At 44.1% G+C, this 27912-nt stretch overlaps 1 protein-coding gene and 1 non-coding gene across 2 annotated transcripts in view; one reads left to right on the top strand and one right to left on the bottom strand.

Moving 5' to 3' along the window:
• FOXO1 (forkhead box O1) overlaps positions 1-27912 on the top strand; it is a 92434-nt gene that overhangs the window by 12855 nt on the left and 51667 nt on the right. The window lies entirely within an intron of this gene.
• Positions 19429-19501, bottom strand: TRNAC-ACA (transfer RNA cysteine (anticodon ACA)). The gene has a single exon. It is a non-coding gene; the product is annotated as a tRNA-Cys (tRNA).

A 27912-nucleotide genomic window follows, 5' to 3' on the forward strand; every position in this document is an offset into this window, starting at 1 on the left:
TTGTCTTTTTATGATGTCTTTACCAGTCCTAAGTTTGCCATCAACTGCAAAGGGGGGACGTATTTGCACCTCTCCCGGAGGAGGGGAGTGTTGGCTGCTACTGACTAAAAGCTTACATGTGTGATTATGTTTCCTGAATGTAGTCAAAACTGACATCAAAAATTATCCCCTTTGAATTGTCATGAAATCTGACATTTAGCATCTGAAGCTTGATGAAGTGGAGAGAAACTGTTGAAGTCAGAGTTTTACAGTACTTTCTTTTTAAAAGTCACCTTTTGCTGTAAGCATTTTAAACAGAAAATCGTAATGTATCCCTACCTCCCAGTAACCCACCAGTAGGCCTGCCATTTAATTTTCTCATTTCCCATCTAAGGTCAGTACCCAGGGTAGGTTAGTTAACAGTGTACGATGTAGGGACTGTATTTTGTTTTCAGTTATGCACTAAATGAAGAATGCCTCGTGCAGCCTTCTGAGCTCATTGAAGGCACACATCCACATGCTTGTATTTTAAAATAGTGCTGCTTTTGATCATCACCCCTCCCCCCCTTCTTTTTCATTGCCTCTTTGCTTTCCTTCTCATTTCAGCCCCCTCATTTATTTGTTTTGAATATATTTTTCCAGCTTATTAGGTGAGACCTTTCCTTAAAGTTTATTGCTGGTTCCAGCAACCTGATTGTATTTACGACTGCCATTGGAAATGGTCCCTAAATCATGAGATCTGATCTCATTCAGAAGTATTTACAAGGAGATTTGTGTCTGAAACAGACAACAAGGATGTTGTCTGTATAGAAGTTACCTTAAAGAGTTGGCATTCCTGTTTATCTCCTTGTTCTTGACTTTTGGCTCAAGGCCTTTAAAGTGTACTGAGCTTTGTGTAAGAGAAGGTATGAGGAATCATGAAGTTTTTAGTTGAATAAATTTTAAAAGCACCTCTTGGTGTGTGAGCCTCTGGTTGGCCACTTGGAGATTTTGAGAATCCCTACCACCCACACTGCTAAAAAGTTTATTTCTGTATTGAGCCTCTGTGTTGATGTGTAATTCCCTTCCTCTTTGCCCCTGGTTTGCTCCTGGGTCTGGACTTGGGAGCTTCATTGAATCAGCTTACTTTATTTCCCCTTCATATACCTGAAGCCAGTTCCCATAGTTATTTTCCCAGCTGACCAGTCCCAACTCCTTAATAAACACGTTCGAAGACTTAAGATTTGTACACGTTGTCAAAACGTCGAACCCCAAACCCAATTGTCTGTGGACGGGGAATGACCAGTCCACATGACGAAGTAGGAGCCCCACCTTAAGCCAGACCTGTGAAGAGGAGATCTTCAAGGAGGCGAGTAACTGAGGGGAATAAACTTATGGAAGCAACTCAGTGTATTTTAGCCTTTTATGCCACAAACCTGTTAGTCTGCCTGTCTTGATTTTTTTTTTTCAACTACAGTTTGTACTGATAAGTAGTCAGGGGAAGGGAAGGAAAGAGCATTTTGGATGTGGGATAGTCTGAATGTGTAGCTGTGACTTTCTGCGCTGCCGCATTCATCCCATTTTGTGATGTGTAGTTAACCTGTGTTTGACTTTTGGAAGGGAGAACCACACCAAAGTGCAGGATGAGTAATCCTAGCCGTATCAGCGTTATGCCAGGTGTATATTGTCATCAGCTGCTTTTACTGAGCTCCAGTGTGTCCTCTTGCTTTTCAGTGGTGAATCTTGAACTTTGTCTCTAGCCAGAGTCTGGCTTAGCAAATTCTGTAACCTTCCTGCTCCATCTGTGTTAAATGTGGAAATGATTGATTTTTGAGATGGGTAGTGTTGGTTGATTTCACATTCTGAAGTTTTAAATTTCAACTTCAGGCCTAGAGAATATGAGACTGCAGACTGGAGAAGTCTCTACAATTAGTAAAAGCAGTTAAAATCTCAGGGTTATGTGGTTTTTGTTTTTTTTAATGAGGAGAGAGAATGCTGCCCCTGTTAATTGCAGAGATTTGACCCAGGCAAACCAGGCTTTATGGAGTTGAGATCTCTTAATATTAAGGCCATGAAGTGCCTATAAATGACTTAAGAAGCTCCTGAGCCAATACTGTGTGCATGCAGGCTTCTTACGTCACAGGTGTGTCTCTGTGTCCTTTGGATTTGATGCTCACCCTTACCATCGCCTTTTCCTTGGTCCTCCCAGTCAGTACCTTTGCCCTTTCTGTTCAGAGCAGTAGAGTCCCCACTCCTTGTCAGTCCACTTGAAGGCTTCGCTTACTTGGCTCCACCTTGGATGAGCTGAGGCAGGAGAGGAACATTCGTCCTGTTTTAATCACGGATTGCTGGGAATCATTGGCTGGCCAGTGCCAGTGTCTAAAAAAACACCCTTAGATCTCTCTTCTTGCACCCCTGGGAGGATGCCCGTAGATCGTCAAGGTGTCTGAGACTCGGTGTTGAGGTCACTACAGAGCCATCAGAATTCCCTCTGGCATTTGCTTTTCCTAGTGCCCTCATGAGCCTAGTCCAGATCTGTGATTTTTCAGTGACTGTTAGAGAAGGTCCCAGGTTTTGTTTCCAGATGGGTAAACAGATAATTCATATTTAGACAAGTCCCATTTCTGCTGTATTAGCTTCTTTGCCTGTAAAATGGGGCTAATGATAACACTGGGGGTACTTGTAGGGCACTTTGCGGTGCTCAGAGCAGGGAGCTAGGTAGTCAGGCCATATTACACGTTTCGGCATTAGCAGAAATACTTGGACTTGAAATTCAGAGTAGCTGAGAGTCTGGGGCTTTCATATTTTGTTTCTGGACGTCTCGATTATATAAAATGTGTTTCGATTAAAAAAAAAACAGAGTAGAACCAAAGAAAGCTAAAATGGCTAACTAGACCTTTCTTTCCTAACCTTTCCTGGTAATTCTGTAGCAGATTTAATAAGGGTGTTCTGGAGACTGGTTTTGTGTTTTGGAAGAACCTCTGATAGTACAGGAAAATAGCTGGCAATATGAAAAAGCAGAGTAAAATTGTATGTAAACTTGTTCAACTGTATGAGATATCTTTCAGTTTCAGTTTCCAGTTGTGTGAAATGTCTGGAAGGAAATATGCCCAGATACTACAGGTGGGTTGTATTTAAATTGTATAAATATGGGTAATTTATTTTTTGCCTTTATATTTTGCCTTTAAAAATTTTAAGCAACACATGTCTTTATTAGAAGCATTAAGGTTTTTGAAATGAAAATGAAATTTGAGATTTTCCATCCCTCCTCTTCCTCCTCCTCCTCCTCCTCGAGAGAATATTGGATTCAGGCAAGCAATCACATAAACATAAAAGGTAGTAGCTGCCATTACTATCCCCATTTTTTTTAAAGAATTGATGCATTTTATTATGTCAGAATTGAAGTATTCTGGCGATGGCATCCCACTCCAGTACTCTTGCCTGGAAAATCCCATGGATGGAGGAACCTGGTAGGCTGCAGTGCATGAGGTCGTTAAGGGTCGGACATGGCTGAGTGACTTCCCTTTCACTTTTCACTTTCATGCATTGGAGAAGGAAATGGCAGGCCACTCCAGTGTTCTTGCCTGAAGAATCCCAGGGACGGGGGAGCCCTGCTGTCTACGGGGTCGCACAGAGTCAGACACGACTGAAGCGACTTAGCAGCAGCAGCAGCATGTAGTAAAAGGTATATTGGATTATTATCCAAAATATTAAAAATACTCCCACTAATCAATAAGAAAATGTCAAACAGCTCTCCCCAAAGTAAACACTGGGTATGAATAGGCAATTTATATGAGAGAGAAAAGCAGATGACCAATTAGTACCTTAAAAGATGACCCAATTCATCAGTAACCAGAAAACTACTAATTAAAACTGTAATATACTATTTGAAACCCTACATATTGGCAAACACTGTAAATATGACAATACCAAGTGTTGAACAAAAATAATTTATAAAAATTGACTGTTCCTATTTTTTAGGTGAGGAACCAGGGGCATAAACAGCCCAGTGTCACATAGTAAGTGAGAGAAGCAAGATGCTGGCGGGTTTTTATTGTAGAGCTCAGACTCTTAACCACTTCACTTTGCTGTATCAGAGAGAATGATTGTGTTTGGGATCTCGGAGGAAAACTAGGACTTAACGTTGGAAGTAAGATAGAATTAATGGATAAGGTGATCAGTTAATTTTCAGCATCCAAACAGTTAATACGCACGGTGACAATCCTAAGACAGAAATGTTGCTAGCTTGTTCAGTTAGTTAACTAGACTGTTTGGCGTAGTATGCCTTTGGGGTAGTGAGCTTTCTGGTTCTCTGAGGAGGGAAAGGCATGCATTTGTGGTGATGATTAATGAAGGGTTGGGAGAAGTGACCCAGTGACCCAGTCATGGTTCTCAGTGTGCCAGAAAGGAGTTTTTGGCCCATATTTTCCTCACCAGATGGCCTGGTGGGTGCTGGGGTGTTCTGTGGGCTCTGTTACTCCGTCTGCACACTGCTTGGGAGGAAGAGCGCTTCCCTCACAGGGAGTGATGGACTTGGCCTGGTGATGCTCTGGGGTTAACAGAGCAAAAGCTGACACATTTGGACAGAAGAGACTTGTGTTTGGGCCGAGCTTACGCTTCAGGAAGGCAATTGAGCCCTCATTTAAGGGACAAGGATATGAGGCAAATTCTTACTGACCTGTCACCCAAACTTTAATAAGCTGCTGGTCAGCCTTCTTTACCAGTTGGCCGTGTTTCCATTCCAAGGCTGGGACCTTACTAGGTCATCAGTTGGTCTGTATAACTCTAGAATGCCCCTCGTCGAGAGAAAGTCCTCTGCGTTGGGAGCTGCTTGACCGGAGGATTGTGGTTTGGAGGAAATGGTAGCCGTGCTTCAGGGATAGATACTGCTTAATTTCGGATCCTCCTTCCAAATGGTGTTCGTTCCCCCCTACCTTTCCCATACAGCCTTGAAAAATGGCATCAACCCACAGCAATTATTTCTCCCATCTGCTTTTGTGTGAAGTGGTAACGTGTTAGGTTTTTCCTGAACAAGTAGTTCCTAATAGATGGACAGGATTTGTGCCATTTAATTTAGTATGGGGTTTTATACTAAATTATTAATAACTAAGGTTATTAATATTTATTTTATTTAGGTAATGGAATTTCTCTTTACCTAAGTAAAAGGACCCCCTGGAGTGGTAACGTTTGCACTTGATCTTAGCCGAAAGGCTGAGAAGCAATAGCAGTAGCGTTTAGAACCTGGAGTATTGTCACCAGATCCATTCAGGCTTGTTGAACTTAGCAGAACTTTGGGCAGGTTAACATTAGGTATAGGTTTCCTCATCTGTAAAATGATAATACTACATCCTGGGATTGTTGTGAAGGCTAAGAGCTTGGGGCTGCTACATAAAAAGACAAAGGTTACTGTCTTCTTTGCCCTCTTATCTGTTCTATCTGGAGAGGTTTTTCAGATTGAGGAGAGGAAGGGAAAAATTCCAAGTTCAGCCTTACCTCATTTTGTTGCCCTTTATTGTGTTTTGCTGTTACTGCTTTTTTTTTTTTTTTTAAGACAAAAACAAATGGAAAGTTTGTGGTGACCATGTGTTGAGGAAGTTTCTTGATGCCATTTTCCCAACAGCATTTGCTCCCTTTGTGTCTCTGTTCCATTTTGGCAATTATTGCAATATTGCAAAAAATTATTGCAATATTACGAAGTATTCATTATTGTATTTGTTACGGTGATCAGTGATCTCTGATATTACTATTGCAAACAGATTACAACTCTCTGAAGGCTCAGATGATGGTTAGCATTCTTAAATGAAGGCATGTATATATTTTCTGAGACGTAATGCTGTTGCACACGTAATAAACAGAGGATGAGATGGATGGATGGCACCACCGACTCAATGGACGTGAGTCTGACCAAACTCTGGAGGATGGTGAGGGACAGGAAAGCCTGGCGTGCTGCAGTCCATAGGGTCGCAAAGAGCTGGGCACAACTAAGCGACTGAACAGCAATAACAACAGTGTAACTGTGACTTATATGCACCAGGAAACCCAGAGGTGCGTGTGACTCACTATTGCGTGTGTGCTCTGTCTCAGTGGTCTGAAATGGAGCCTGCAGTGTGTCCGAGGCACGTCTGTATTTCTGCATTCCTGACAAAAGACTAGGTTCTCAACTGGGAGGGATTTGTGCACCGCCTGCCCCCAAGAATATTTGGCAATTTGGGAGAACTTTTTCGTTGTCGCAATTGGGGGTGGGGCTGCTAGCACTCAGAGGGGAAAGACCACGATTGCTGCTAAACACCCAGGGGCATCCAGGGCAGCCCTCCAGCAGAGCATCATCCAGCCTCAAGCCTCAGTACTGCTGAGATTGGGAAGCCTTGTTCTGTGTAAAATTTCCCTTTGTTTTTTCCTGCCCTAAAATCTCATTATTTGTTGTTTTCTGTTGTTGTGTGGGCTCAGTCGTGTCTGGCTCTTTGCGACCCCATGGGCTGTAGCCCGTCAGGCTCCTCTGTCCTTGGGATTCTCCAGGCAAGAATGCTGGCATGGGTTGCATTTTCTCTTCCAGGGGATCTTCCCGACCTGGGGATTGAATCCGTGTCTCCTCAGACTCTTGCATTGGCAGGTGGATTCTTTACCACTGTGACACCGAGGAAGCCTCATTTACTGTTTTATTAAATGACTTCAGAACTTCTTCCTCCCTCTTCCTGGCGTGGATATAAAGTTTGCTTCGGTTCTTTTCAGTACTGTCATAAGAGGGAATGAGTTTTCTTAAGGACAGTTTCTGCCTTCTGAAATCCTGGGTGCCCCCGGGTGTGTGGTGGCAAAGTGCTCTGCCCAGGCCTGGTCCTCGAGCACTGATGTGTGATGGGAGTTGGCGGTGCCCCCTTTTGCTGCACGGCCTCCTTCCTCTGTTCACAGTGCCTCTCTTGCTCTCTCCCTTACGAAGCCTTTCCTGGTTCCCTCCCAGTTGAATTCCAATCCAAAGGGATCTCTTGCCTTTGATTCCTTGTGATGGGTGTGCCTTCTCGTGGATTTCTCTCTTGCTTCCTGTCTCACCGTGGACTGGGAGCTCTTGAGGGCAGAATTCTTCCTTTCTGTTTCCTCGTCTCTGGAAACAGTTGAGTATAGTTCCTCCCACATAAATGGATAGGAAACAAACAGTTAGAAAACAGCATACTACATTTTTCTTGAGGAGGACCAAAAGATAATCTCTTTTATTCGGTCATATTGTGTTTTCATACGTCACTGTAATATTCCTCTTTAAGTTAGATGACGGTGACGCCAGAGAGTCTCATTGCTTGATGTGTTTTTCTAGAGCAACCTTTTAAATTACCAGGTCCTTAAATTATCTGGTTCTCTACTAATTGTACTCTGTTCACTCACTCAGTTGTGTCCGACTCTCTGTGACCCCGTGGACTGCAGCACGCCAGGCTTCCCTGTCCATCACCAACTCCTGGAGCTTGCTCAAACTCATGCCCATCCAGTCGGTGATGCCATCCAACCATCTCATCCTCTGTCGTCCCCTTTTCCTCCCGTCCTCAATCTTTCTCAGCATCAGGGTCTTTTCCAGTGAGTCAGTTCTTCGCATCAGGTGGCCAAAGTTTTGGAGCTTCAGCAGCCTAACTGAAACCAATCCATGCTGTTCCTAGATTTAGGAAGGAAAAGAATCTTCCACAGTATTCCAGTCTTCTCTGCTGCTGAACTAGACTGGCAGAAAAAGAAATTCCAAGAATTAAAAAAAAAATAGACATAAAGTAGACAAACACATCACTGTTAACTTAGTAAGACACTGCTGGTAAAAATGCATATTGCAACTGGAAGTGATCCTGAAACGTGATGGTTCAAACATTTTATCCTCATCTGTAGTTTACAGATAAACGTGCTTTTCCTGAAATTCTGTAGTCTGGGTTATCTGAACCAAAGATGTGACAGTTATTCTCATAAAGTAATCGCTGCTGAGGAAGTCCATATTCTAGAGTGGTAAGAACTCGCGTTAGCTAGTCACATGCCCCAGATGATTCCTGCCTTTCGCACTTAGCAACTTTGTCACTTGGGCCTCACTTGTGCTGTAGTTTTCTCATCTGAAAAATGTAAACAGTAGCTCTCTTATGTCCCAGCTGTTCCTACCTATCAAACTTTAACTCAAAAAAGTCAGCCTCATCCTTCCTGCCTTCTGTGTTATGTTTTAGTCTAAAGTAATAATAGCTAAAGTAATAATAGCTGCCATTCATAAAAGATGCTTGCACACACTGAACACTGTGCTAGAGCATTTCATACTTCATCGTTTGCTCATAACAACTTATAAGAGAGCTCAGTTCAGTCGCTCAGGCGTTACTTTGCCAACAAAGGTCCATCTAGTCAAAGCTATGGTTTTCCCAGTAGTCATGTATGGATGTGAGAGTTGGACTGTAAAGAAAGCTGAGCGCCAAAGAATTGACGCTTTTTAACTGTGGTGTTGGAGAAGACTCTTGAGAGTCCCTTGGACTGCAAGGAGATCCAACCAGTCAACCCTAAAGGAAATCAATCCTGAATATTCATTGGAAGGACTGATGCTAAAGCTGAAACTCCAGTACTTTGGCCACCTCATGCGAAGGGCTGACTCATTTGAAAAGACCCTGATGCTGGGAAACACTGAAGGCAGGAGGAGAAGGGGACGACAGAGGATGAGCTGGTTGGAGGGCATCACCGACTCGATGGACATGAGTTTGAGTAAGCTCTGGAAGTTGGTGGTGGACAGGGAGGCCTGGCGTGCTGCAGTCCGTGGGACCCCAAAGAGTCAGACACGACCTGAGCAACTGAACTGAACTCTCTTGTAAGTTGTTATGAGACTACAATAAAGTATGAAATCCTCTAGTGCAGTGTTTGGTGTGTACAAGTGTCTTTTGTAAGTGGCAGCTATTATTTAGCATAGACTAGAACGTAACAGAGGAGAAGGAAATGGCAACCCACTCCAGTGTTCTTGCCTGGAGAATCCCAGGGACGGGGGAGCCTGGTGGGCTGCCGTCTGTGGGGTCAGACACGACTGTGGCGACTTAGCAGCAGCAGCAGAACATAACAGAAGGCAGGAGGGATGAGGCTGACTTTTTTGAGTTAAAGTTTGATAGGTAGGAACAGCTGGGTCGAGGGTGAAATCCCAGTGTGGGCCTGTCGGAAGCTTTTGAAAACATTTACGTACTTTAGTTTTGGCTGTGCGGGGTCTCCGTTGCTGGGTGCAGGCTTTCTCTGGTTCTGGTGAGCGGGGCTGCTCTCAAGTTGCTGTCTACAGCCTTCTCACTGCAGCAGCTTCTCCTGTTGCAGAGCCCAGGCTCTAGGAGCGCAGGTTCCTTGGAATGTGAAATCTTCCTGGACCAGGGATTGAACCCATGTTCCCTGCACTGGCAGGTGGACCACCAGAGGAGGTCCCCTCTTGTAAGCTTTTCACTCTAGAATCCATAGCTGTTGCGTATACCCATCACTAGTTGCCGGGCTGATAACCATCAAATCGGGAATATTTCTTTTCTTGATGTTTGGATCCAGATTACCTGACTGGTGGGTGAAATTCATAACCTCTTGACCTCAGTTTTCTCATCTATAAGTCAGGATAATAATGATTGAGGGTTGTTTTGAGAACTGTGTTAGTTAATACGTGTAAAGTGCTTAAAAACCAGTGCCTGGCGCAGTCATTGTTCAAGGAATGTTGGAGTTAATAATCACTGTCATTTATTCAGCTTGTACCTCATGACAGGAATTGTGCTAGCTTTGTTATGAGATGTTGTTTGGTTCTCTCAGCAAACCTTCCAAGGTAAGTGTTATCATCAGGAGACCCTGAGAGTTAGGAGAACGTTGCCTGAGATTGTATAATTTGTTGTGGCAGAGGTAGGACTGACCCTCCAGCTTTTTCCTGCAGACAGGTGCTCCCGTGGGCCTGTGAAATGCACGTATTGGGTCCCCAGGAAGGGAGCAGCAGTTAGCGTGCCCCGCATCTCCATGGCTGGGCCCCTTGGCCGGGCGGGGTGGGCCCCTAGTGGAGGGTGAAGCACTCCCTGAAGCCATTTCCCTCATCAGGGTGTGGCTTGCCGTTGGCCAGAGGCCCTGCCTGCCCAAGGGACCAGCCCTGCCCAGTTGTAGAGGGCAGTGGTTAGAGGTAAGAAATGTAGTTCAGGGAATTGCCCAGACATGACATCTTCTCTAAAGTTTTTTTATATGCAAATTCTCTGGCAGGATTCCGTTTCATTTTAGTCTTAACGAGATATTTGTTTAAGGATTATAAACCTGATTACAAAAATTTCGCTAGTGCCTGACAAGTGAATTACGAAGCTGACTAAAAACAAAACTGGCCATGGTAATTTTTCTTTTTAAACAACCCTGGCAATGTATAGTGTCTCCTCCTCGGTCCAGTGTGTTGTAATATTAAACTGTAATTAAGTCTTTTTAAAAGTTGCCCTTCTGGGTTAAAAGGCTTTTTATTAGAAGTAATTACATTTTTTTCTTTTTTAATATTAAGAGAAGCTTGCAATGTAATGGTTCTGTGAAGTTATACATAGCCTAAAGAAAAATGTTACCTTGAATTCACTCCCTATTATCTTCTTAGGAAAAATTGAATAAGCAGGATGAATGGGAGTTCCTGTTTTTCTAAACTCTTTCTGGTTAATGTGGAAGTAGGCCTTAGGATTTCTTGATTGAAAGGCTCTTCTGTAATAATAAACATTTCTGATGTCTGATATTTCATTTCAAGCATGTAGAGCAATGCCAGATGCCCTGTAAGGTTGGTTATGACTCATAAGTGTTGCGAGTTATGTTTAGAGGCGTAGATTTTAGTGAATGATGTTAAAGTGACGTTGAAATTGTACTTTTTTTTTTTTTAAATAAGACCGAAGCTACCTTTCTTAGTGATGATACTTACTCACTTATAAATTACATGTTTCCTACTGCAACTTCTTAAGTTTATATTCATTTTATTGAACATGGGACTTTTTTAATGTCTTAAGTGAGATTTGTTATTGCTTATATAGCCAAATAATTAATTATGTACTCACGTAGACATGAACCAGTTATGCTGTCGAGTCTTCTGAAGATTTCCCCAACACAAGGCGAGACTTTGTGGTGTCATTGGGAAAACTCTGAGGCGACTTTATCATGGGCAGTTTAATTAGAAAAGTGAGCCTTCATCTTTTGCTGTTAAGTCATAGCTATGGAAGAACACACCTTGGTAGGCTGTCGTGCCTACCTGTCACGTGGGCAGGACAGTTTGACGTTCAGGAGTCGTCAAGTCCTAGGTCGTAAAGGCACCTCTCATGAGTAAGCTTCCAACCTTAATGGTGAGTGAGGTGCTGGGGTATAGTGCCTTGTCACTTCATTCAAATGGCCTTGGATGCTAGGCACGATGCATACAGAAGGCGCTTCTACTGATGAGGTGTGCCTGGGCCAGTAGTTTGAGTTCCTCTAGTTGATTTTAAGGAGACTTGTGAATTTTTTCCTTTGCCATTCAGAGAGTTACTATGTCTCGGTACCTTTTAGGTAAGGCATGGATAGACATTCACAGTTATATTTTTTCATAGTGGCTTCATTGAGATATCATTCGCATACTGTACAGTTAGCCCATTTAAATAGTAAAATTCAATATTTTTAGTATATTCATAGAATTGTGCAGCCATCTCCACAGTCAACTGTAGACCATTTGCATCACTCCTCAAAGAAACCTGTCACTATGGCTAATCACTCTCCATTGCCCCCTGCACTTCACCCTTGGGCTGCTAACTGTTCATCTGCTTTCTGTCTTTATGGATTTGCCCACTCTGGACATCTTGTATATAATACACAATCTTTTGTGACTGGCTTTCACTTAGCGTGACATTTTCAAGATTCACCCATTTTTGTAGTGTGCACTTCATTTCTTTTTATTGCCAAATAGTATTCCACTGTATGAATAAACTACATTTTATCCGTTGGTGAACATTTAGGTTGTTTCAGCCTTTAAACTCTTAGGATAATGTTGCTGTGGGACCACTCATGTGTCATATTTTGGGTGTGTGGACATACCTTTTTATTTCCCTTGGCTTGGATATATACCTAGGATGGAATAGATGGGTCATATGGTAACTTTTCTAAAGTGGCTGCATCATTTTATATTTGTGCCGGGAGTGTGTGAGGATGCTAATGTCTCCATATCCTTGGCGACCCTGGATATTATTACTGTTTTTATCTTAGCCATCCTCGTGGATACGAAGTGGTACCTCATTGTGCCTTTGTTTTCCGTTTTTCTGATGGCTGATGATGTCGCACATCTTAATGGCCATTTGCACATCATCTTTGGGGAAATTTCTGTTCAGATTCTTTACTTATTTATTATTTTTTAAAAGCATTAATGGCTTAGTCATGTCTGACTCTTTGTGACCCCATGAACTGTAGCCCGCCAGGCTTCTCTGTCCATGGAATTCTCCAGGGAAGAATACTGGAGTGGGTTGCCATTCCCTTCTCCAGGGGATCATCAAAGGGAATAGCAACCCACTCCAGTATTCTTGCCTGGAGAATTCCAAGTTTTTGTTCTTCCTATGACCTTACCATGTGGCCTGTAAGATCTCAGTTCTGGACTAGGGATCGAACCTGGGTCACAGCAGTGAAAAGCACTGAATCCTAACCACTAGGCCACCTGGGAACTCCCTGGATTCTGTACCCATTTAAAAGTTGTGTTATTTATATTTTCTATTATTGAGATTTAAGAGTTCTTTATATATTCTAGATAAAAATCCTTTATCAATATGATTTGCAAATAATTTCTCCCATTCTGTGGGTTGCTTTTGCACTTTCTTGGGGGTGGTATGGTATATTTTTTTCTTCTACTTTAAAAAATTGTGGTAAAATCCACATAAATTTTCCATCTGAATCATTCTGAAGTATGTAGTTCAGTGGCTTTAAGTGCTATCGTAATGTGTGACCATCACCACTGTCCATCTCCAGAATTCTTTTCATTTTGCCAGATAAAAATTCTTGATGCATTAAATAGTAACTCCTCATACCCTCCAGCCTCGTTCCCTGGCAACCGCCGTTCTCCCTTCTGTCTCTGAATTTGACTACTCTAGGTACTAGGTGCCTCATGAAAGGATTCATGCGATGTCGTCCTTTTGTGACTGGCCTTTTTCCACCTAGTATAACGTTTTCAAACAGAGACTGTGGCATAGAACAGAATTTTCTTCCTTTTCAAGGCTAACATCCCCTCCTGTGTGTGTGCCACACTGGTTTATCCATTCATCTGTCCGTGGATGCTTGAATTGCTCCCAGGTTTTGGTTGTTGTGAGTAATGCCGCTATGAACATGGGTGTAGAAAACGGTGGTGGTGTTCTTCAAAGTACTCAAGTTTTAGATTTACACGAAGCCCAGTTTATTTCTGTTTTTCTTTTGTTGCTCATGCTTTTGTCTAAGAATCCATTGCCTGCGACTTCCTGGTGGTCCAGCGGTGAAGAACCCACCTTGGGGTTCAGGGGACTCAGGTGCGATCCCTGATTGGGGAACTAAGATCCCACATGCCGCAGAGCAACTAAACTAAGACTCCCGGCTGCAGCTGCTGAGCCCGTGTGCCCCGGAGCCCGCCTGCCCCAGCTCGACCATCTGTGCGCCACAGCGAAGACACCGTATGATGCACGCAGAGCCAGTGCAGCCAAATACATAAATAAATATAAAAAAGGAAAAAACCCACTGCCTAATCCAAGGTTACAAAGATTTCCATTCCCTTCTAAGAGTTGAATAGCATTAGCTCTTCCATTAAGGTCTTTGATCCTTTGGAGTTAATGCTGGTGTATACTGTGAGGTCGCATTCTGCTTTACAGAACGGTGGTGCTAAACTTACCCTCCGATTGTGAGGTCCACTCGGGTTGTGTTGCGAAGCTGGAGCTTAAATGTGTCAGCAGGGAGCCCTTCTCTGCCACAGCGTGACTCCCATCTGCGGCGGCTCCCCACACCTGGCCTCTCAGCCCCACAGGATTGAGAACTCTGGAGCGATGACTTTGGCAGTGATTATTTTTGTATTCTCTTCATTTTTTTTCTTTATTGATTGCAGTGGATTCATTCTTCCTCTCTTATCTACCCCCACAGCATCATTTATGTCAGGCAGAAAACCCCCCCACACTTCAACAAGCCTCTCGGGGCTTTGGAAGTCACACCTGTGTGGAGGAATCGTCTCTTCTGTTCTTTTTCTCGTCTCCTTATGAACCACATTCCAGCAGAATTGGCCCAGGAGGAATCTTGGTGTTACATCTCAAGGCAGCCTCCCTCCCTTGTAACAAATACAGAAGACTTAACCCAAGAAAAGGACAGAGTGCTGTTGCCAAGGTGTGTAGCTTTCACAGGACGTCTCGGCAGTGAATAGATTGTTCAGTCCCTTTTCTTGGTTACCAGACCACTCATTAAATGACAAGCCTTTGGTGGTTTTTCCTGTTGACTGATCATTTTTGCTCTTCTGTAAGAACAAGGATAAAACTGGCCCAGGCTGTTCTGGAGGATTCCCCTGGCTTACGTGTGTATAAACTACATGCAGATTTTCTATATAATCAGATTCTCTGGGTTTTGGTTCCTCTTGTTGTTGAAATTAACAGTACCTGAATTCCTAGAACAAAATGCCTAGCATTTTGGCCAGTCTGGGGCTCCTGGTCTAGCTAATTACATTTTAAACCTTCTTCCCTTACCCTTTGAAGATAGAAAGGTAGAAGATACCAGCGTCTTTAAAGTAGTGAGCAGTGAGTTGGAAGTCCTGAGTATGACATAGCTAGAGGTTGCAATCACTCCATTTGCTGATGAGCTTGAGTGCCGAGCTAGAGAGAGGCCCTAACCCGGCTCCTCGTTCTTTCAGAGGCTTCCTGACCACCAGTTCCCATCCACCTTCTAGGTCCCCTGGTTTCTGAATGATGTGTACTCACTCTGCCAGTGCATATTTACCAGAGTCCCATCATTTGTAGCTTCCTCTTAGAGAGCTCAGTGCTTCAGAGGGCCAGGTGGGACCAGATGGCCACAGGGACACCGGATCTGTGGTCTCCTCCCAGGGTTTAGCCAAGGCTCACAACTCAGCCTGAGAACGGGGGCCCACATCCAGCCACTTTGTCCATCCTCAGGTTGTGAAGGAAGGCATAGGCGGTTCAGGCATAGGCGGTTCAGAACTTCCCATTACAACTATTCATTGCCATTTTCTGGTTGAGCTCCTTCAGTGATTAGGATCTAATCATTGTAACTCAGTATGATTATTGCATTCAGATACTGCGCTCTTCTGATGTGCAAGGAGGACACATCAAGATGAGGCTGTTAACACTTGGGAACTGAGATGCTGCTGCTGCTGCTGCTAAGTCACTTCAGTCGTGTCTGATCCTCAGCAGCCCCATGGACTGCAGCCTACCAGGCTCCTCCGTCCATGGGATTTTCCAGGCAGGAGTACTGGAGTGGGGTGCCATTGCCTTCTCCGGGGAATTGAGATAGGTGGGCCTTATTCACGGCATGCCCTTGTGATGAACCTGGCTGACCTAGGGTGGCCTCACTGAGTGTCTCTCTAATACTGTGTGAATTCAGGGGAGAGATGAGTCTGCTTTGGAGAAGGTGGCTGGGAGAAGACGTGGGGAAGAGGGTTGAGCCTGCAGGCTTCAGATGTGTGGAGGTAATGACCCTTGACGCTGTTGTGTATCGTCTCAGTCTGTAGAACTCTCTCATCTCTCCACCTCACTCAGCTGGACCCTTAGCCGCTGGACCAGTCCCCCGTCTGTGTCTGGACTGTAGGTGGTCTTAATCCCTATTTCTCAGGCTAGGAGCTGGGCTGCCAACTGAGCGTGTGACTGGATACAGATGAGAGTTGAGTCTAGGCCACGTAAGTTCAAATTCCACTCCCCCTTTTCCAGGAAGTAGTAGAAGAATGAACAAAAAGAGGGAAGAAGGCAAGCTCAGACAACACAGCGAGTTCTTCAGGACTGTGGGAAGGAAGGGCGAAAAGCGCAGAAGAGGGGCGAGAGGGCCACGCGGTTCAAGGTGTGTTGAGATGCTTTTGTGAGAGAGCTCACGAAGACTGAAACCCTCAAAGGGCTGTGCATATATGTTTTTAAGAAACTGCTTCATTGAGGCATAACTGACATTCATCTGTTGCACGTATTTACTGTGCTCCTCGATGAGTTTTGACACACATATGTACTTGTGAAACCTCACCACAGTCAAGATAATGAACATACCCATCACTGTGAAGTTTCCTTCTGTGTCCCCTCAAAGGGTAAGTTTAAAGAATAACATCAAGAACTTCTGCACACTCTTTACCCAGATATACCAGTTTTTAACATCTGCCACGTTTGCTTGCATTCTGATGTATATAAGCATTTGATGTTGTTCAGTCGCTAAGTTGTGTCCAACTCTTTGTGACCCTGGGAACTGTAACACGCCAGGCTTCCCTGTCCTTCACTGTATCTCCTGGAGTTTGCTCAAACTCATGTCCATTGAGTCAGTGATGGCCATCCAACCATCCCATCCTCTGCTGCCCCTTTCTCTTCTTGGCCTCAGTCTTTTCCAGCATCGGGATCTTTTCCATTGAGTCAGCTCTTTGCATCAGGTGGCCAAAGTATTGGAGCTTCAGCATCAGTCCTTTCAGTGAATATTTAGGCTTGAGTTCCTTTAGGATTGACTGTTTGATTTCCTTGATTTCCTTTCCCCTCTGAGGGGACTCTCAGAGTCTTCTCCAGCACCACAACTCAAAAGCATCAATTCTTTGGCACCCAACCTTCTTTATGGTCCAGCTCTCACATCCGTACTTGACTGCTGGAAAAACCGAGGGAAGTCCCGTATATATGCATGAGTGTGTAAATTTATATAGTAGACATACATTTCCCCCCAGTTTGTTCAAGAGTAGCTTATATAAAGAGTGGATATTTGTATAACTGACTCACTTTGCTGTATAACAGACACTAACAGATTGTAAATCAACTATACTCCAGTTGAAAAGAGTAGCTGATATAAATGGTGTCGCTTTATTCCTTAATGTTGCCGTGTATATTTTCAAAGAACAAGTGTAAGCTTTTCAGTATCCATTGTACAGCTACCACATTCAGGAATACAGCCTTTTTTATCCTCTGTTTTATCCCGTGTTCCAGCTTTGTCAGCTTCCTGGTGATGTCCTTAGTCACGCCTGCTTCTCGTGGCACAGGCCCAGTGCAGGAGCACACAGGCGCTTAAGCATCACCTTCTCTAGTCTCCTTGGATTTGAACAGTTCCTCAGTTTTCATCTTTTAGGCAATTGACAATTCGGAAGAGTACAACTTTTATAAAGTGTCAGAGGGTTTTGAGCAGGTGGGGAAAGAGGATCCTCTGGACTTGGGGGCGATGAACAGGTGTGAGATGCATGGGGGAGGTTGCTTGGCTCTGAGAGGCCAAGTAGGGGGAGGAAATACTGATGAAATTGCTTGGCTGTAGATGGCACTGGATGAGAGCAGAGCACATTGCAGGGTCCCAGTAAGGCTCGTGATCGGGAAATGAAATAATGAAAGAGGAGGCGGGAGAAGTAAAGAAAAACTGGGAAGGCATTTTTGTCTCCGAGGTGTATATATTCATTTCTGCATACTTGATGGACACCGTGACACCTCCAGTTTAGAAAGAGGTTGTGAAATCTTAGGAGTGTTAGAGCCTGTGGCCAGATTGAAGTTATTTGCATGAAGGGCCCGTGCAGTGAAGTCACCCTTGGGCACAGGTTGGTAGCTGGTAACTCTTCAGCCTTAGGTGGAGGGAAGTTTGTCTTCTTAGCTTTAAGGAGTCGAGGCTGGTGTCATCTTGGCCTGAGTCTAGTGTACCAAGTTTTAGGGAAGTTCATGGCCCCGCAAGTGAAAGTAGGCCAAGATCTCCAGCTGAGACCATATGCAGAGCCTCACCTTAAGGATGGGCTTAGAATGGAGAGAGGCATAGGTGGAGTTTACAGTTTCGTTATGTAGCCTATGTAGTCTAGTTATCATTTCTGTGCGTGTGTAATAGTTCACTAAGTGCAAAGAGTTACCTCTGGATCTTCCATATAATAGAGTCTGGGAAATTTAGCAATCTTAACTGACCAAGAGTTATTTTTATAATCCTTGTAAAACAAAGAACATTGCAGGGTGTGGGGCAGGAGAGCTCTCACTCCTAGAGCTCTCACAGGGCAGCTCTAGGAACTGTTAGGTTTTCCATTTGGTAAAATATTGATCACTTACATTAGTCTATGGTGATGCCTAAAATCAGTGATTCTATTATTATATCTGGATAGAACATAGAGAGCCAGGTATTTTCTAAAGTAGTCTTAGGTGTTAAAGTGAAGAGTAGTAAAGACGGAAAAGGCTTTTCGCCCTGGCCCCTGTCCCTGGTCACGCTTGTCACTTGGACATTCCTGTTTCAGTTTCTGCGTCCGTAAAATAGAGACGATAATCTCTCGTGTCCCGGATTGCTTTTGATGGTGTGCCTGTGAAGACTTGTCTTCAGATGGTTGTGGGAAGGTTGGTGTCCATATAATTACTTATCATGAGGTGTATTTTCCTTTAATTCGCACCGAAAATATTTTAAAGAGGCAGTTGCCTTATGTGGAATTATCACAAGATCATATAACTGTGTTCTCTTTCTTTGTGGAGAATTAGACTTTTAAATTGAGGCTTAAGTTAATGTAGATTTACGTATTATGTTGTTGTTCAGTTGCTAAGTCAAGCGCGACTCTTTGCGACCCCATGGTCTGCAGCAGATTTCTCTGTCCTTTACTGTCTCCTGGAGTTTGCTTAGATTTTTGTCCATGGAGTTGGTGATGCTATCTAACCATCTCATCCTCTGTCGTCCCCTTTTCCTCTTGCCCTCAATCTTTCCCAGCATCAGTGTCTTTTCCATTGAGTTGGCTGTTTGCATCAGGTGGCCAGAGTATTGGAGCTTCAGCATCTGTCCTTCCAATGATTACTCAGGGTTGATTTCCTTTAGGATTGACTGGTTTCACATCACAACTCAAGGGGCTCTCAAGAGTGTTGTCTAGCACCACAGTTTGGAATCATCAGTTCTGAACTCTAGCTTACAAAGTTCTCTTTTAGGCCGCACTTGGATTTCTACGCTTCCATCCTGAGCATTAATGGTGGGAAACTGGATACTTAACTGAGCAGTAGTCAGAATTTGCTGTATTTGTTGGAGAAGTGATCCATTAGCACTGGGGACTACAAGCAGTGTAGATTGCTGATGCCATGTTTATTTTATTTTGCTTGGGAAGGAGGCCTGTTGAGGGAGAGTTTTCAGATGACGCACTTTGTACTTAATCGTGCATTTGTGCCATGTCACATAGGTTCTAGGTCATAATAAGCAGTTTATCAACACGCCACATATATGATAGTCTGTGGCGATGCTTTTATTCCCCCTCCCACCTTTGTTTGCTTAGTGAAGTCGCTCAGTCGTGTCTGACTCTCTGCGACCCCATGGACTGTAGCCTATCACACTCCTCCATCCATGAGATTTTCCAAGCAAGAGTACTGGAGTGGGATGCCATTGCCTTCTCCAGAGGATCTTCCTGACCCAGGGATTGAACCTGGGTCTCCTGCATTGTAGGCAGAAGCTTTACCATCTGAGCCACCAGGGAAGTCCTTTTGTTTGTTTGCTTAAGTGGGATTAATTTACTGTGTTTTGTGTTTCTTTCAGTTCACCATGGTAATTCTATTGCATTAAAGCTTTAATCAATTTTGTGTGTACTAACAAGCTACTTTATCACAATAAGTAATACTTTCATGAATTCTGACTTAAATTTATCCAATCAAAACCTTGTTACTAGATTTTTTGTTATTTTTCAAATAGCATTTAAAACCACGTTTTATAATTGGCAAGGGACTTTAGAACATAGACACAAATCTTTGCTGCTGATACTGGTATTATTAAAATTTCTAACTAATGAAATGCCAGAAATATTCTTTGTTATATACATGAAATACTGTTAGGTGTACTCAGTGAGATAGTTATTTCCTTTACTGAAACAATCTCACTGAAAGTTGTAATCATATGTTCCTTTTCGCGTTTATAAGGAGATTGGGAGAATGGGTGATTCCATACACTTTTAAAATTTTCCAAAAAATATTTCGAGTGGAGTTGGTAGGTTTTAAAAAGTATTAACCTCATATACTCTTTGTGAACCCCATGGTCTGTAGAGTCCATGGGATTCTCTAGGCCAGAATACTGGAGTGGATAGCCTTTCCCTTCTCCAGGGGATCTTCCCAACCCAGGGATCAAATCCAGGTCTCTGGTATTGCAGGCGGATTCTTTACCAGCTGAGCCACAAGGGAAGCCCAAGAATACTGGAGTGGGTAGCCTATCCCTTCTCCAGCAGATCTTCTGACCTAGGAATCAAACCACAGTCTCCTGCATTGCAGGTGGATTCTTTACCAAATGAGCTATCAATACTTTGACCACCTGATGTGAAGAACTGACTCATTGGAAAAGACCCTGATGGTGACAGAGATTGAAGGCAGGAGGAGAAGGGGACGATAGAGGGTGAGATGGTTGGATGGCATCACTGACTGGATGGGCATGAGTTTGAGCAAGCTCCGGGAGTTGGTGATGGACAAGGAGGCCTGGTGTGCTGCAGCCCATGGGGTCGCAAAGAGTCGGTCACGACTGAGTGACTGACCTGAATTGAAACTCATACACAGTGTCCTCCTGCCATTTGCCTGGCTAACCCCCATTTAATTTATGATGAGATGGTTACCCACCCTCTCCTTTAGTCAGAGTACCATCCTCATAATACAATATGAATCAGTTCTGGAAGTTTATCAGTGGTGGGATAGGGTGGGAGAAACCCCGTAAGTGGTATTTGGCTATTGTTCTTTGGTGCAATTTTAGATATTATAAAGCAAAGCACTGCTGTGGGTTCTGGTAAGCTTTGGGGAAGCTCCTGTGGTCCATCATTTCTTTGTGGTCTTAGGAGCTTCATGAGTGGTCTGCTGTTAAAAGCAGCAATATTAGCACTGTCGGCTTTGAGCACGTTACTGATCTATTTCTTGTTGGTGCTCTGAGGCTGTGATATGGCAGCAATTCCCAGGTGCGTGATTTCAGAGCTGAGACTGGGTTGCATCCCCTCTCAGCATCTCCTAGAGAGGGTCACCTAGTCCCTTTCTATCTCCAGAGGTAAGGACTTCTTTGACTCGAGTTTGTGGAACCGGCCTCCGTTCTCTTTTTGACAGGTACTCTTATGTGCATTTTAAGTGATAATAAAGAGCTCACTGGTCCTCTAGCTGTTACCTGGCCTCTTCTGAGCACATGGAACGTTCCTGTGATCTGAAAACTATACTTCGTTTCTGCAGGTTATATCTTTTAACAGCTTATTCAGGATCTGTATCACTCCGATGCTTCCTCTGAAGCCTGCAGTCAGCAGACATTTCTCTGACTACCTCCAAACATATTTTCCCCCCAGTTTCTCTCATCTTTTAAAATTTGTACTGGAGTATAGTTGATTACACTGTTGTGTTAGTTTATGGTGTAAAGCAGAGTGAATCAGTTACACATATACATGTATCCAGTCTTTTTTAGGTTATTTTACCATATAGGTGATTACAGGTCATTGAGTAGAATTTCTTGTTCCATACAGAGGTCCTTATTGTTTATCTTATATACAGTAGTGTGTGTATGTCAGTCCCAATCTCTCAGTTTAAACCTTTCTCCCCTGGTAACCATAAGTTTGTTTTTTACGTAAGTGGCTCAATTTTAAAAATTTTATTTTTTATGTTTCCTTTGGAGATATCACATGGCTTGTGGGATCTTAGGTTCCTGACCTGGAATTGAACCTGCACCCTTAGCAGGGAAAGTTTGGGTGTCAACCACTGGACCACATGGGTTTTATTTATTCTAGTTTGGTGTTTTGTAAATAAGCTAGCTCATCTGTACCATTTTTTTCAGATTCCACATATAAGGACTATCCTATTTCATGTCTTTTTTTTTTTTTTTTTAAACAACTCTGTTAAACTTTCAATTTTACCTTGACTTTTAGCCCAGCATTCTAGTTTGTCTGTGTAAATTAATCCTGCTGTTGATGCTTACTTATCTGATTTTGCTGCTTGTCATTGGTGGGTTTGCTGGTCTGCCTTCTGCCTCATGATGTGATAGATACACATGGAGTAAGAAGAGCTTGGCTAACAAGCCAGCACCAGTAAGGACGAATGTCCCGCATGATGCCCAGTACCACTTAGAAAAGCCTGTATTCATGGAGTGGTCTTCCAGTAGGTTACTGTTTTCTGGTCAGATTTTTGATAGTTGGGGAAATATATTTCAGTATAAAGGTTGTGTTATTTTTCAGAAGCCAGTTAGTCTCTCCTTTCCATTGTTCCTCTTCTCCTTTACCTATAGTTCATTGTTTTCTGTGAACTCTCCCATTGGAGGATTAGTGGAAAGGTAAATTAATGCAAATTAGGTTGTTTTGTTTCGATTAAGTGGTACTCTTGATAAAAGGTATTTTTTTCAGCTGAGAATTTGACTGTATAAATGTGTTAACCTATCAGCCCGCTCGAGCCCTGAGAGGTGATTGGCATAGGCTTAGATCTGTGATTCTAACCATCCAAGCGGATAATGTCCTGAGGAGTCGCCGATCTGTACGAGGAGCTCCCTTCCTCCTCCGTGCTTACTTACAGCTCTAGGAATTCTTGCAGAATGGGCAAAACCAGGAGTAATATTAGTAATAACAGCAAATAGCTCACTTTTTGTTTTTCATCACTCTGTGCCTGGCATACAACTTAATTGCCTTTAATCATCACAGCAGTCCTGAAGTACCTACCTGCTATTTAACCGTGTTCACAGTTGAGGAAATGGGCTAGCGAAAAGTGGAATTAATGTGGAATTGATGAAAGGTTGATATCTTTTGTTTACGTATCTTTGACTTGGGAAAAGCAGAATTGCCTTCTGCCAGAAAAGAAGGAAACTCCATGGGTGACCAGGCCATGGATCACCCAAGGAGTGATATCTTGGGCTGTCATGTTGAGACTCAGCCAGTTCAGTCAAAGGTTTTGTTTTGAATAAACATCCCATCTGTAAGTCTAGCTCTAAACCACAGTTGTATGTTTGAGATTTTAAAATGAAGGATAAATCTTTGCTGGAATATGGGCCATTACATAAGAGAGATGCCAAGCCTTTTAATTAGGAGAAATTATACAAATCATATTTAATACTATATACAAATAATTATATAATGCTAAAGGGTACTATTAATCCATCAAGTTTCTTTTAAGGAGGCTCACGCATATGTAGATAACCACCAGTCTGTCTCTCTCAGGACTTAAAAGGAGTGCAGCCAACTCCATTTTTGTACTGCTTTCTACTCCTGGAATGGCAGTAGAAATAAAAATCAAGCTTGAGTTGGAGACAAGCTAATGAGATAGCTGCCTTTTACTGAGCACTACTTATTCTGAGTGTGATTCTAATTCTTATTCCACCATATAAGGTAGATAATGTTGCTCTTCCCCTTCTTCCAAGTGGAAATCAAGGCTTAGCTATTTTCGGTAGATGACATAGTTAATGAAAAGGACAACCTGGAATCAGATCCAGGTCTGTCTGTCTCCAAGCCTCTTGGTTTTAAAGCTCCTGCTCTGTTCTCAGTTGTCACTCTGCTCTTCAGTAAAATGACAGTCACTCTTCTCTCTGCCTCATCACCCAGTTTAGGAGAGTCACCCACCAAAATCTAATCCTGTAACATGGGACCCCACTCTGGAAATTGGAAGCGTGAAGAGTGTTTGTTGCGAGTTTGTACATGTACTTCTGCTGTCCCTAAGCCTTGAATTACTCTGGATGCAATATCTAGAAATGCAGGTAATGTGAGTTTGACAGGCATGGCACCTGTTGGTTTCTGGAATGCCGGAGGAACCTTGGCTTGCGCCTGGAAGGAGCCCCGGGGCGTGGGGCGGGGCGTGAGCAGAGAATTGCTCTGCTCTGCTTCCCTTCGCCGCAGGCCCAGAGCGGTCCTCCCCAGAGCAGTCCTCCGCTCACAGCCCCTCTTCTGACCCTCCCCACCCCTCACCGCCCCGCTCCTTCAGTGTGCAAGCCCAGGCTCCTCCAGTGCTCCTCCCCAAGCCTGACCCCCCAGTCATTTCTCTGAACTCATTTCCTCCTTCACGTCCCTCTGGTCACACTGACCTTCCTGCAGGCCAAGCATCCTTCTGCCTCAGGGCCTTGGTGCCGTGTTTCACCTCAGCTTGGAACGCTCTTCTCCAAGTGTCTGAACGGTTGACTTCCTTCACCTCACCTCCTTTACTCAGATGTCACCTTTCCCACGTGACCTTCCCTGACCACTCTGTTGATAATTATAGCCGCCTCCATCCCCACTTTATTTTCCCTCATAGCATTTATTGCTACCCGATCCGCTGCGTTTACTCTGTCCATCTCCCCTGCAGAGCCCAGGCTCCACAAGGACAAGCATCGCCTGTGTGTTCTGTTTGTTCCTTTGAACCCAGGACGTGTACGTGCCCAGCAACCATTTGCTGCAGGAGCGTGCTTTCCCTCTACCTCTGATGTCACCATATGCTCTAGCCTGACAGTGTGACTGGTGTGGTCATTGGGAATATCCACTTTTCACTTCCCACCTGTGTTGTAGTGTCCTCTGGGGCTACTGAAGCACCTCTTCTCAGCTGTGTGTAGTTTGGTCTCCCAGCTCCTTAAAAATGGTCCTTTACATAGGATCGAGTGAGGCCTCAGGAGAACCTGGGTAATAGAGTGTGCTAAATAACTGACCTTACTGTATACTCAGGTTGAAATGGCACCCCACTCCAGTACTATTGCCTGGAAAATCCCATGGACGGAGGAGCCTGGTAGATTACAGCCCATGGGGTTGCAAAGAGTCGGACACGACTGAGTGACTTCACTTTCACTTTCAAATAACTGACCTTATTTTATACTCAGGTTATTTAGACCCAGCAGGTGCTGGATGAGGGTCTCAGGTGGTCTCTGTGCTCTGCGGATTAGTACTCTCCTCATTTTCCTTCTGGCCTGGCTTCTCTGACTCACAGTTGTTTAAATAGGAGAGACGCTTTCTGAGTGGTCGAGGTTGTTGGAAGGCTGCCCACCAGGTGGGAGGAACACTGCTGGGCTTGTCCTTCTTCCTCTGCAGGGCCCAGGGCCTATGTGTCTTCCACGGACAGCGCAACACCAAAGATCGTCTAGCCTCGCTCTCAGGAACAAGACCCTCTGCGTGAAGATTTGTCCCCTCTGTTCCTTAGTTTTCTGTTTGCAAAATAAGGTGGACCAGACTGACTGGTCTCTTACAGGTCTTTTACAATTCCAGTGACCTTGAGTAACTTAGGCTACTTCCTGGGTATCATTTTCAGGTGAATCAAGTGTGGCGCCATCACATTGCAGGATCATGCTTTGAAACAGAGGGTCATATTCCCCCCAGTGCTCTTGCCTTCCTAAAGTGGATTTAGCGCGTGTCATTTCCTGGTAGTTGAATGTATCTGGCCTCAAAATTTCCAGCCACCAAAGGAGATGGAACCTGCCTAAACTCAGATGGGGATCAAGCCTACAGCAAACACTTAGGCTTTGGGAAGCATCTTGGCATGGCCGGGTGAACTTGCCCGTAACCACTGGGCCAGGTCAGTTCCCGGGGGCTTTTCCAACATTTGCCTCTGTATTGAATTTTGTTCTTATTCCTGAAACAGTGGCTACTGAAATCAGGAAGTAGAATTGCTGGGAAATACCTCTGGAAACTACTATGTTGCTTGGTAGAGGAAAGGTAACCACTAGTAGTTCAGATGCTGGGTCACATGCTAGTTTTTTTTCTCCTTCTGATTTTACTTGATTTACTTTCCCTTCTGTCTCTCAAGGCTCTTAGAAAAATGAGCCGTTTCATGGTACAAGCCATGAGGGTCCAGCTTTAAGTCTTGTCAAAGCTGTCGCGTCAGTCCTGGTCACAGGCCCGGAAGACTGTACAACTGAAGGGGCGGGGCTGCCGGGCGGGCCGTCAGATGGTTCTGGTGTGACTTGCGCTCGTGTTTGTTCAAGTGACCTGAATGTGCTTCCTCTTTGGGGACCTGTTTCAAATGCAGATGCTCACGCCCCCTAATCACCCGCCTCAACTCAGCCAAGCGAGGGTCAGGAAACCCAGACTCACAGCGCGTGTGTCGCGGCCCCGCTGCCCACACACTCATCAGGGCCTTGGATCAGGGGCGCCGGCGTGCACAGTGCCACGCACGCTGCAGATGGAAGCCGAGCTGCTGCTGCTGTGGGGGCTGCATCTTTGAAGTTCCAGACTTTGATGTGATTACAGTCTCAGGCTTAAAGTCCCTCTATGTGTGGCAACTTTTTTTTTTTTTAACTGAAAATAAAAATTGATTTAGATTGGGGATGGGGTAGAGAAGCAGATCATAAAGGGAGGAGGGGCCTCTTGCTAACCACATGTCAGCATGTCACATCCTTGGGTGCCTCAGGAAGAGAGAGGTGGCAGGCCACTGACCTTTTCACTGTCTCTTCCATCTCACAGCCGTTCGCACATAGACCCTGCCCCCAACACACATGCCGGGGCCCCCTGCCCCCCCCGAAGAGGACTCTCATACTCGGCTGTGTTTCATTGACCTAGTAATAATCCTGATGGGGAAATAAGAGTTTATTCCCATCAGATGTTCTTTTTAACCCAAGATCTCAAGGTTCAAATGCTTGAGATCATATAGGAGGTTTGTGACGATTGTGACTAGTAGAAGTTGAGTTCTTTGCCTTTATGTTGATGATGAAAGGAATATGGGGAAAGGGAAAGCAGAGTCTGTGGGTCATTTTCTTTTTTAAAAAGTTGACATTAAAATTTTAGATTGGTTGATAAACCACTCATGGAATTGACTTAAACAACAAGAAATTTTGTGTCTGGGAGTTTAACAATTCTTGGCTATAGAAACTGTAGGGTCAGCCTTCTTTTTGAAAGGCATTTTGTTAAGTATGCTTGCACTTGTTTGTGTGTATGTGTGTAACACAGCAGATATATCTGTCAAGAATTCCTTCTGGGGAGTTCCCTGGCGGTCCAGTGCTTAGGACTCTGAGCTTTCACTGCTGAGGGCCGAGGTTCAATTTTTGGTTGGGGAATTAAGATCCCACAAGCCACACGGTGTGGTCAAAAAAAAAAAAAAAAGAAAGAAAGAAAGAATCTCTTCTCTTGTTTCTCCCTGAAGTTTGAAAACCTGAGGTATCATCCTGATACTTTCTTTCACAGATGCATGGAGCCCGTGTAGCATTTTTCCCCTTGTAAGTGGCATGATCTCTTAATATTTGAGTGTGTGACGTGCTGTGTGCCTGCCACGCTCTGTCCCACTTGAACTTTACAGGACCCCGTGGGAGAGGTGGTGAAGCCAGATTCTATCGGTCTCCACAGGGAGACAGCTAATAAACAGAAGAGGGAGATTTGGAATGTCTGAATGCAAGGCTTTTTTTTCCTGCTAAGCCTCTGTAAAACCTAAGGACCCTGCCCTTGGTAATTCCTGCAGAAGGCAGGGCAAAAGCTAGATCCTTAGTTCTTAGTGTTTCTTTTTTTTTAAACTGTCGATAACACTACAGCAGTGACGGGAGGAGAGGGACAGAAGGGCTTGTGATGGACTGTATGTAGAGTTTCTGCCTTTTATTAATAAAACTCTTCTTTGAAATTGGGAGCAACAGCATGCAGAAATGAAGCTTCTGCTGTTTGCCTTCATGCCTTCTTTCCCTACTCCCCCCATCCCTGTTCAGGGACACAGGTGAGAAGAGAATGGGCAGGTAAGTCAGTGGGAGCTCCCAACGGGTTTTTCTGCCTCTTAGCACCATTTCAAGGCGATGGAATGAAAGTTAACCCTCTCCTTGTAATAAGTCAGCAGAGCTGTGAATTCATTTTGTCTTCAGATGTATTACACACTGAGTACTTTCTATGTAATTCTCAATCATCTGGTCAGATCCTGAAATATGCACTGTTTGTACCTAATGTTGGCTGCAGTGATGATGTCTTTTTTTTTTTTCCCCCAAAATGTACTGAACTACTCTTGCAGAGTTTTGGGGAGCAAACAAGATTACATT

This window comes from Ovis canadensis, chromosome 10, assembly GCF_042477335.2.
Source record: "Ovis canadensis isolate MfBH-ARS-UI-01 breed Bighorn chromosome 10, ARS-UI_OviCan_v2, whole genome shotgun sequence".
Lineage (NCBI taxonomy): Eukaryota > Metazoa > Chordata > Mammalia > Artiodactyla > Bovidae > Ovis > Ovis canadensis.